Source organism: Euphorbia lathyris, chromosome 5 (assembly GCF_963576675.1).
Source record: "Euphorbia lathyris chromosome 5, ddEupLath1.1, whole genome shotgun sequence".
Taxonomy (NCBI): domain Eukaryota; kingdom Viridiplantae; phylum Streptophyta; class Magnoliopsida; order Malpighiales; family Euphorbiaceae; genus Euphorbia; species Euphorbia lathyris.
The window spans coordinates 49,731,278-49,742,125 of NC_088914.1; the positions used below are offsets into that span (position 1 = coordinate 49,731,278).

The 10,848-nt window shown below is 39.9% G+C and overlaps 1 non-coding gene across 1 annotated transcript; it reads left to right on the forward strand.

Moving 5' to 3' along the window:
- The first annotated feature begins 10,350 nt into the window (after window positions 1–10,350).
- LOC136231487 (small nucleolar RNA R71) lies at window positions 10,351–10,457 on the forward strand. The gene has a single exon (XR_010689866.1). It is a non-coding gene; the product is annotated as a small nucleolar RNA R71 (small nucleolar RNA).
- The last annotated feature ends 391 nt before the right edge of the window (window positions 10,458–10,848 follow it).

Below are 10,848 nucleotides of genomic sequence, written 5' to 3' on the forward strand. Positions count from 1 at the left end.
GAAGTGACATATACCACATCAATGGTTCACCCATCAACGAATTACAAAACAAGCTAGTGATCTCTTCTTCTTTAAAACCCAAGGGCGACATGGCCGATAAGTAGAAGTGAAGGTGTTCCATCGAATCTTTGTTGCCATTATACTTACTGACCCTCGGCAACGGATGCTTGATAGGTCCAATCTGCATTGCAAAGCGCTCCGCGGCCCTGTCCTCAGCCCTTTGATACTTTTCTAGAAATAGATCTGACAATTGATCCCAATCATACTTGCAAGAGTCGGGTAACGAGTGAAACCACCCCAAAGGCTCGCCTATCAGAGAATGGTGGAACCACTGAGCAATCTCATCCACTCCGAAGGATTCAACAAACATATCGCGCATATATTCACGCAAGTGCACCTCGGGATTTCCCCCTCCACTAAACAGGCCCAAATTAGGCACAATAGTTCGAGACGACCCTTCTCCGGTCTCTTCGACACTATCTTCATCATACGGTGCTCCACCATCCAATCCCTCTTCCATCGGTTCATCCTCTTGTTCCTCGCCAAGGAAGGACATATATAGACCATTTCCTACATTGTTCCTTTCGTCGGAATCCAGCAACTCCTCTACATTCTCTTCGAAGGATTCCATCACTACACGTTCTGTCAAACCAACTCCGATCATGCTCACCCTATGATTAGGCAATGGATTACGCCTAGTGGAAGGGTTTGCTGACGAAGGATCAGCTATCTTTTTCTCCTCGATTAAATCCTGGATTTCGTGTTTCAGCCTCTCACAATTCTCAATTGTATGCCCATAACTGCTGTGGAACTCACAATACCCTCTAGCCTGTATCTGTGGAGTAGGTTGAGCTTTGTTATACGGGGTAAGGGCTTTCAACAATCCCTTTTTCTGTAGACGCTCAAAAACTTTCGCGTAGGTCTGATCGAACTTGGCGAACCGCCTCTTTTCAATAGCATTAAGATCAACCACTTTCACTGCTGCGGATTCCATACTCGCGCTAGGCCCTCCGGCATTATATCCAGACTTCGTCCACTTAGTATAAGCTTTCTTCGGCTCTCCATCCCCTTCAACAGTCAAGGCACAACTATACATCTGATTGAAATCCGTAAATGGCATATACCGCAACTCATTTTTGATATACGGCAACGTGTTGCCAACCACCATTCGAATCTGATCCTGCTCGAGCGGCTTTTGTTTCATCACTGCGGCCTTAGCCCTCCATCTTTTCACAAAATCGGAAAAGGATTCCCCAGCCTGTTGCTTAGTGCTCTCTAACTCTTTCAAAGTGACCTCCAGCATGGTGTTAAAGCTATACTGAGCGATGAATGACTTCGCTAATTCCTTCCAATCCCTCTTTGTTACCACCGGCAATGCATGAAACCATGTGAGGGCAGCCCCCTCTAGGTAGGTGTTAAACAACCCTAAGACCTGATCCTCAGTCAGGATCATGTGCTTCATCACAGCAACATACTGATTCATGTGAGCGGTGGGATCTCCAGTTCCATCGAACTTTTTCATGTCGGGGAGATGAAATTTTAAAGGCAAAGCTGTTGCCGATAAACAATTCTTCAAGTTATAAAAGTCCTGACTTCCAGAACTTCCTCCGCGCAAGTCCTGCACCTCCTGCGTGATGTGTTGCTTCCATTCCTCTTCCTTAGCTTTCTCTTTTTCCAGCTGTTTTCGGATATAATCCTGATAATCCTCCTCATTCCCAAAGCGAGGGCCATCGTTCACCTCATTCTCAGCACGCTTACTACCACTCTTGTTGTCCTTCAGTGCTAGCTCAGCCAGCTGGGCCAAAATTGCGGCCAGCTGATCATTGATATTGTTCACATAATTTTCCAATTCAGCCACTTTCTCGTCGATCGCAGACATATTGACGGAAGACTGAGTATACCCAGACGAAGATGATTCAGAAGCCACAACTACCGATTCGGAACTATCTACTCGTGGCTGATCAAACTGTCTGACAAGCCGATTACTCTCGTGAACCCACAACCGCTTAATGATGACGTCTGCGCGAATGGTATCCATTAGTATGTATGCATGATTTTATATGCATGATTCGTGGTGTGTGCGTTTATTTATTTACGGATATATAAGATAAGAAGAACAAACGTTAGTCTAATTACACGTATCACAACATCTCTCTTCCACCCTTATTCCTCCACACACTCGTTGGTCCAGGTCTCTTTCCTAGGATTTTGGTTTTTGGCTCACATTGCGGTCAAGGGGACGCGTGATGCCGTCGATTATTGCGGAAAAGTAAATCACCCATCAAACAATACAATTCATTTTTGACGTATCCACGTTCAGTGACTAAGAAATCGACCAAATTGGATTGTCCTTTTAGAATAACTCGTCTTTTGTCCTTTCGCGAGACGGATTAATTCGGGTTTTGACTCTCTTTGAGCGCATCTCGGTTTTTAAACGTGGTACGAGTTATTCTTCTAGTCCAATTGTTCGTTATCGTCCATGACTCATTCCTTTTTATTCACGTGGATTCGTGTCTCGATTTTTGGATTACAACGGGATCTTTTGGATCTATCGAGAGACGTAACCATGTGTTTATTTAGTGATGAAATCACTTTTGTATTTTATTTTAGGGAATGGACTCATCGCGTAACGCATTCGTTCTTAGCGTCGAGGATCCGTTTGCTCCTTTTTGCTACGTGAAAGACGGCGAGTCTTATTTTGAGCGCACGGTAACCTTTCGGCTAGCAACAGTTCGTTGTTCCTCCCAATCCTACGGGATATATCATCTTAGTGTGGTTATAGAAAATCAACCTTTCGTTAAATCGCGTGTTTGTTCGAAGCGAGGATATCACCGTTTTCTTTCCTTTAGGCGCGAATTTAAGCAAACACGTATATCGGGCCATATTTCTTGCAGTTTTGGTAACGGTCGAAATGATCGAGTCGTTAGTCAAAACCCGCAGTCTCGTCCATATGGCGCAATTATATGGTTTGGCTTAATTCGGCTTCGAGATTTTAAACGGGGTATACTCTCGTTCGAGGCATGTATTCAACGACATTGGTTTATTTTCTTTAACTACCCTCGGGATTGATATATATCGTAGTCTCGGAATGATTTTGGTCGTTTAGTTCATTTTTCTTTTCTTTTATTTTCTTAGTCATCTTTACGGACACATCCATTTCTCTTAAGAACAACTCGATGCATAACGTAAAAGCTCGTCTTTTATTCGGAAGGGACGGGCTACTTGTGCGAAACTTTTTTCGTTACAACAGGGTTGTTCGAAACAGAAATGTTCTTCGTTTTCGTTTCGTCATGATCTCGTTTTATCCCAACTTATTTAAAGAATGTGAATAACGGCTACTGTTAATATAGTCTTTTATATCGAGATGTAACTATCCTTAACACCGAACCGATTCATACTAATACGTGCTTACGTCATAACGCATTTCCTAAACATGTGCCTTCGTCGGGACACCGAAAGGGACAAGGCGGGTCACACATGTTCATTCATATGAGATGACTAAGTCGTCTTTAGTTCAAATTGTTTCGATGTTTTAGGGTAATTAGTATGTCGATTCACGAGTATATATTAACACATCGTCTCATTTTCTTTACCTACTTTAGGATTAGACACGTATCGTGGCGGTTTGAAAACACGAATTGATTCATTTATCACATCAAAAATAGTAACGGGTGATCCTATGGAAACTTTTAAGGCTACTATATGCTGACACGGCTGACCGCGGGACCTCACAGGACCGCACAAATTCGCCCCTAACGAATGGATGGGGACCCTTTGGCGCCTTACTGTAAGGGGGAACTTACAATAGCCTCTTTCGAGCGACGAATGGACTCTCGCTAGAGGTTTCGCGGAAATTACCCAAAGGGTTTGCAATAATGCACATGAATGCATACGAAAAGAAGTAAAACGATCCATCCCCGTTAAGGGCTTAATACACGCCTTCCGGAATCAAATTTCTCGCTTCCCCAGCAGAGTCGCCACTTGTTAGACGAGGTGCCGTGGCCTAATCTCCCGGGCGGACCGGGGGGTGGACACCTCATGGCGACGTAAGCGGTGATTGGCGCCGAAAGCAACCAATCGTGGAATCAAGCTGCTCGGCAGGACCGGAGCTCGGAGATATGGAAGAGTCGTCACCCACGAATGGAAAAATGAACACCGATCCTTTGCGGGAGACCGGTGTGGGTTCAGAAAACTTAGGTACGAGCCGAGAAGGCTAGCTCCTTTCCGAAGAAAGGCTACTAGGCACCCCGACATCGCCCGGTTATGAACCACCGGCCTCCTACTCAGCATGTTAGGCGATAACGGACTAATCGTATACTTCTTTAAGTTTAAAATTCATTTGAAACCTTTTCTTTCTTTTTTCAGAAACCGTTTTGAGCATATATTATTGGAAAGCCATATTAGTAAAGAATCACCCATTTATATTATACATACACAGATAAGGGGGAAGAAAGAAGTGATTTATTTACAACTTTATTTAAATATCATGCCGTGTGTTTATTCTACACTAACTTATTTCTCCAAAACGAGTTTATTTACATGGTTCGCACCTTAATCGCCATTGGAATGATTTAGGTGCGTTTTAAAACCCCGTTTGATGAAGTTCACCCGAATCGCCGTTGGAACGACTCGAGTGTTTGAAAACATTAAGATAAAAAAACCTTTAATAAGAAAACGTGGTTAAACATACAAGTCAATTTTATTTTGTACAAATCATTTAAGAAAACGATTCAAAACTTTATTATTTACAATGAAAACGATTTTAATTACAAGGCTCGCTTAATCCGTCGTTGGAACGGACTAAGGTTTTAAAGCGTGATGTTTTGAGAAACGATTTGAAATGTCAAGAAAACACTATTTATTTACATTAGGAACCTCTAAAAATTCATTAGTTTAAATGATTAAATTAAAAACTCTTTTTGTGATTTAATTTTCCCTTTTTTCTTTAGTGGAACCTTACTTGAATATAATTACAACAATAAACACATTAAACCAAAATTCACTCCCAAGTAAAGCCCATTTGAAATATGGACCCCTAAATGGTCCAAAAGAATAAAGAAAATAATATAGATATATATATACATTTTAAATAAAAAAGGGAACATGAAATTAAAGTTAATGAAAAGAGACTATATAATACATATATGAAAATACTAAATATAATACATTTATACTTTAAATATGTGAAAATAGTAAATAAAACTCATAACTAAGAAAATGACATTTATCACCCAAAATAATTTTATTTAATGATAACTAATATAGCCCAAATATCCCCAAAAACTATATGTATACATATACATAATGTAGTTTAACTATCAAAATAATACCCATTATCCACAAAATATCTACTAATTATCTCCAAAATGCTCAAGTAAATAACATTTAAAATAAAATCCAATATAACCCAAAAGGAATGAAAAATAAAATATATATATACATATACTTATATTTAAAAATGGAATAAAAAATGATATACAAACATCCTAAATAATTATATATACTAAATGTCTAAAATAATTTGAAAATATATATTACATAACTATACATATACATATGAAGGATTAAAAGCTTAAAAGTTAAGAAAGAGGGACCAAAACAGCATTTTTTACATTCCAGCAGATTTACCGACGGAAAATCCGTCGGTAAACAGCAATTAGTGACAGAAATGGTAAATTACAGCAGCCCTCCAATTATTTCCAGATTTATTCAAAAGCTTTAAATTAAATCTAATTCAATCGTTTTGGATTTCCGAACTACCAAAAATGGATCATAGTCAATAACGGAAGTTCCTAAAACGACGTTTTTTATTTTAAAACGTTATTCGGAAATTCCTTTAAATTAAAACTTATAGTTACAACGCTTTCAATACCCGAACTACCTTTTTATCGGATCACGGTTCGTATTGGGATATCAAAACGAGGTTTTTTATTTTAAAGCAAAACCGAATTTATTCAACACGAGACGAAAATTAAATAAATATGCCACATTAAATAAAACGTGATAAAATAAAAGAATAACTAAATAAATAAAAACTATAACATAAAAATAAATAAAGGAAAAGAAATAAATTAAATAAAATAAAACGAGTCTAGTCCTCGGATAATACCTCAAGTTCGGTATCTGACAGTCGAAGCCGATTGATTCCACGAGTCGCCTTCTTCCGTTTTTTATATTTTTTAGTAAAAATTTAACTTTAGGAAATTCGGAATTTTTGAGAAAAAAAATATTTTTCTCAAAAAAAATTCAATTTCTCTCTCTAAAAAAAATGTTTAGAGTGAGAAAGGCTCCAAAATTCCCTCCTCTTTCATTGGAATTCGTGCCCCTTTTATAGGGAAACGGGTCCCGGATCAATGGGCGGCGCCCCAGTCAAATCGGGCGTCGCCCAAAGCCGTTGGGCGGCCGCCCAAGGCTTGTTGGGCGGCCGCCCAACACCACGTTGGGCTACCGCCCAACATTGTTGGGCGGCCGCCCAACGATTGTTGGGCGATCGCCCAACAATTGTTGGGCGGTCGCCCAACAGCGTTGGGCAAGCGCCCAACGCGAGGTTGGGCGCGCGCGCCCAACAGCGTTGGGCAAGCGCCCAACGCGAGGTTGGGCGCGCGCGCCCAACTGCCGTTGGGCGTCCGCCCGACGCGGTTGGGCGCTCGCGCCCGCCTACCGCTGGGCTTCCGCCTGACGCGGTCGGGCACTCGCTCAACGGCCGCCGGGGCGCGTCTTACGTCGTCGGGCGTGCACGCCCCGCGGCTGTCGAGCTCGCGCTCCGCGTCGTCGGGCGTTCATGCGTCCTGACCGTCGAACGCGTGTTCCGCGCTGTCGGGCGCACACGCCTCGTGGCTGACGAGCGCGCGTCCCGTGCCGCCAAGCTCGTGTCTTGCTCGGACACCGAGCGCGAACCATTCGTGGTTGGATGCGTGCGTCCGACAGACGTCGAGCGCGCGCTTCGCGTCGTCGAGCGGGCGTCCGACTGTCGTCGAACGCGCGCCAGCCGCCGCTAAGCACTCGCACCGTGCCGTTAAGCATTCGCGAGCTATCCGATCGACAACAGCGACCGACCGTAACTTATTTATTTTATTTATTTATTATTATTTTTTTTTTCTTTTTGAAACTTTCAGAATCAATCGCTTCCACCGTCTTGTTTCCAGGTTTTCGTCACAGGTCCTCCGACTCGGTGTCTACAGCGGTTTTGCATCCTTTTTAGCAAATAGATATCTTAATGCTGCATGATCAGTATAAATAATAACTTTCGAACCTAACAAGTATGACCTAAATTTATCACATGCAAAAACTACAGCTAACATTTCTTTCTCAGTTGTGGTGTAGTTTAATTGTGCACCGGAAAGTGTGTGACTTGCATAATAAATGACATGAAGTTTCTTATCATTCCTTTGACCTAAAACACATCCGACATCTAAATCACTTGCATCACACATAATTTCAAATGGTAAATCCCAATCGGGTTTAGCAATAATAGGTGCACTGACTAAAGCTGTTTTTAATGTTTCGAAAGCTTTAACGCAATCTTCATTGAAATCAAAAGTGGAATCTTTCATGAGTAGATTAGTGAGTGGTTTGAAAATTACAGAAAAATTCTTAATAAATCTTCTGTAAAAACCGGCATGTCCTAAAAATGATCTTACTCCCTTAACAGTAGTTGGAGGGGGTAATTTTTCTATTACTGAAGTTTTTGCTCTATCCACTTCTAATCCTTTTTCAGATATTTTGTGACCTAAAACAATTCCTTCGTCAACCATGAAATGACATTTTTCCCAGTTTAATACCAAATTTGTTTCTTCACACCTAGACAAAACTTTATCCAAGTTTTCTAGGCATGAATCAAAAGAATCTCCATAAACTGAAAAATCGTCCATAAAAACTTCCATGATATCTTCAATGAAATCATTAAAAATCGCAGTCATACAACGTTGAAATGTTGCAGGTGCGTTACATAGACCAAAGGGCATTCTCCTATATGCAAATGTTCCGTAAGGACATGTGAAGGTTGTTTTATCTTGGTCATCCGGGTAAATGTATATTTGAAAGAATTCGGAGTAACCATCTAGAAAACAGTAGAAAGCGTGACCAGCTATCCTTTCGATCATTTGATCAATGAAAGGAAGAGGAAAATGATCTTTCCTAGTTGCTTTATTTAGATTTCTATAATCTATACAAACCCTCCAACCAGTGGTGGTTTGTGTAGGTATTAATTCACCTTCTTCATTCCTTACAACTGTTATACCTCCCTTTTTAGGTACACAATGGATTGGACTAGCCCATTCACTATCCGAGATAGGGTAGATGATTCCATTGTCTAGAAGTTTAGTAATCTCATTTTTGACTACTTCTTTCATATTCGAATTTAGGCGTCTTTGCCTATCCGCTTTAGGTGGCTTATCTTCTTCTAAGTGAATTCTGGGCATTACAATGCTCGGATTAATACCTTTTAAGTCTGAAATTTGCCAACCCATACTTCCTATCCTATTTCTAACAACTTCTTTCAATTTCTCTTCTTGGACTTGTGTTAATTTGTTAGAGATAATTATAGGTAGAGAATCGCCTTCGCCTAAGAAAGCGTACCTCAAATGACTTGGTAATTCTTTAAGTTCTAATTTAAGTGGAACTATAATTGAAGGCGGAACTGGCCCATCTTCTCGAATCAAAGGTTCTGGGTCCTTATCTTCTAGTTTCTCACTCATTATAGGTTCTATTATTTCTTCTTTTTGAACAATGTCATTTACACATTCTTCAATTAAATCAAGTTTCATACAAGCGAAATCCTCCATAGGATATTTCATCGCTTGATTCATATCAAACTCAATCTTATCATCGCCTATTCTTAAAACTACTTTCCCTTCCGACACATCAACTAGAGCACGTCCCGTGTTCATGAACGGTCTACCAAAGATTAGCGGACAATTTACGTCATAAGCAAAATCTAAAATAACGAAATCGGTAGGAAAAATAAATTTGTCAACTTTAACTAAAACATCCTCAATTATACCGTATGGTCTTTTAGTGGTTTGATCCGCTAATTGCAAAATCATATTGGTACGTTTGATGTCTTCTTCTAAGCCTAACTTATTAAAAATAGATAATGGCATCAAGTTAATGCTTGCTCCTAAATCACAGAGACAACTGGAAAATTCAATATCTCCCAATTTACACGGAATGGTGAAACATCCGGGATCTTTGAGTTTTGTGGGCAAATTACTTGACACAATCGAACTACAATCTTCAGTTAGTGAAATGGATGAAATTCCTTCCCAGCTGATTTTCTTTGAAATTAAATCTTTGAGGAATTTACCATAATTGGGAATTTGCGTAATCGCATCCATAAACGTTAAATTAATATGTAAATTCTTAAGTTTGTCTAAAAATGTTAAAAGTTGTTTATCATAGTCCTTATTGCGGACTTTGTGTGGAAAAGGTGGTTTGGGTACAAAAGTTTTTGTACTAGAGTCAATTGGTGCATCTTTTTGATTTAATGTATCTTCTTTGGGCTTCGGTAAATCAGTTCCAGGTAAAGTCGAATTTCCGGGCATTTCCGGACCTAAGTAATTTTTCCCTGAACGAAGAGTGATAGCCTTAACATGATCTTTCGGATTTTCTTCCGTATGGCTTGGAAGACTTCCCTCTTTGCGGGATGGAATTGATTTAGCGAGTTGACCAATTTGAATCTCCAAATTATGGATGCTAGATGATTGGTTTTTAATAAGCTGATCGAATTTATTCTCGATCCGTTTAAAACCATCGTCGTGATTACTTATTTTTCCGCTCATAGCATTAATAAATTTATCGATTTTAGAAGATAAAGTGCTAATCGTATCTCTTGATTGATTTTGATAATTAGCAGTACGATTTTGATTAGCATTAGTATTATTATTATTATCTCTCCAGTTAAAGTTAGGATGATTTCTCCACCCAGGATTATATGTATTGGAGTAAGGGTTATTATTTTGATTTTGCCCTTGGACAAAATTTACCTGTTCAATTTCACTCATACCTTCGTAATCCAAATCTGTTTGGATTGGCTTACCATTAGGATCACACGGTGCCATAAACCTATCAATTTTGTGTGATAAGGCAGAAAATTGGGCTTGCAACATCGCAACTGGATCAAGATGCACTATACCTTTACCTGATGAAGTTGCTGAGGATGATGGTTTCACTGTTGGTACGTGTCCACGTTCCGCAGGCCACATACTGCTGTTGATTGCCATTTCCTCCAAAAGTTCTCTTGCTTGGGCAGATGTTTTCTTCATGAATAACCCTCCAGACATAGCGTCCAATGAACCTCTAGTTGTAGGATTTAGTCCATTATAAAATGTTTGCATTAAAAGTTCAGCGGGCAATTGGTGGTGTGGGCATAAACGTTGAAGTTCTTTAAAACGTTCCCAAGCCTCATAAAGAGTTTCATTATCATTTTGAGAAAAAGATGTTAACTCTTTAATGACTCTTGCGGTTTTTGCTAAAGGAAAATTTTTTGATAAAAATGCTTGGGCTAATTGCTCCCAAGTCTCAAATGTTGTGGCTGGCATAGAAGTTAACCACTCTTTGGCTCGATCCTTCAAAGTAAAAGGAAAAAGGCGAAGATTGATTGCTTCTGCAGTCACATTCGGTAATTTTAAAAGTCTCACAAATTTCTAAGAAATTTGTCAAATGGGTATTAGGATTTTCGTTAGGTAACCCGTAAAAAGTTACGTTATTTTGCAACATATTAAGCAACGCAGGCTTAATTTCAAATTGGTTTGCATTAATTTGGGGTCTAACTATACTGTTTGTTACACCGGCCACTCCTGGCCTAACGTAATCCATAAGTGTAGCCATAACTTCTGGCTCGGTAATTCT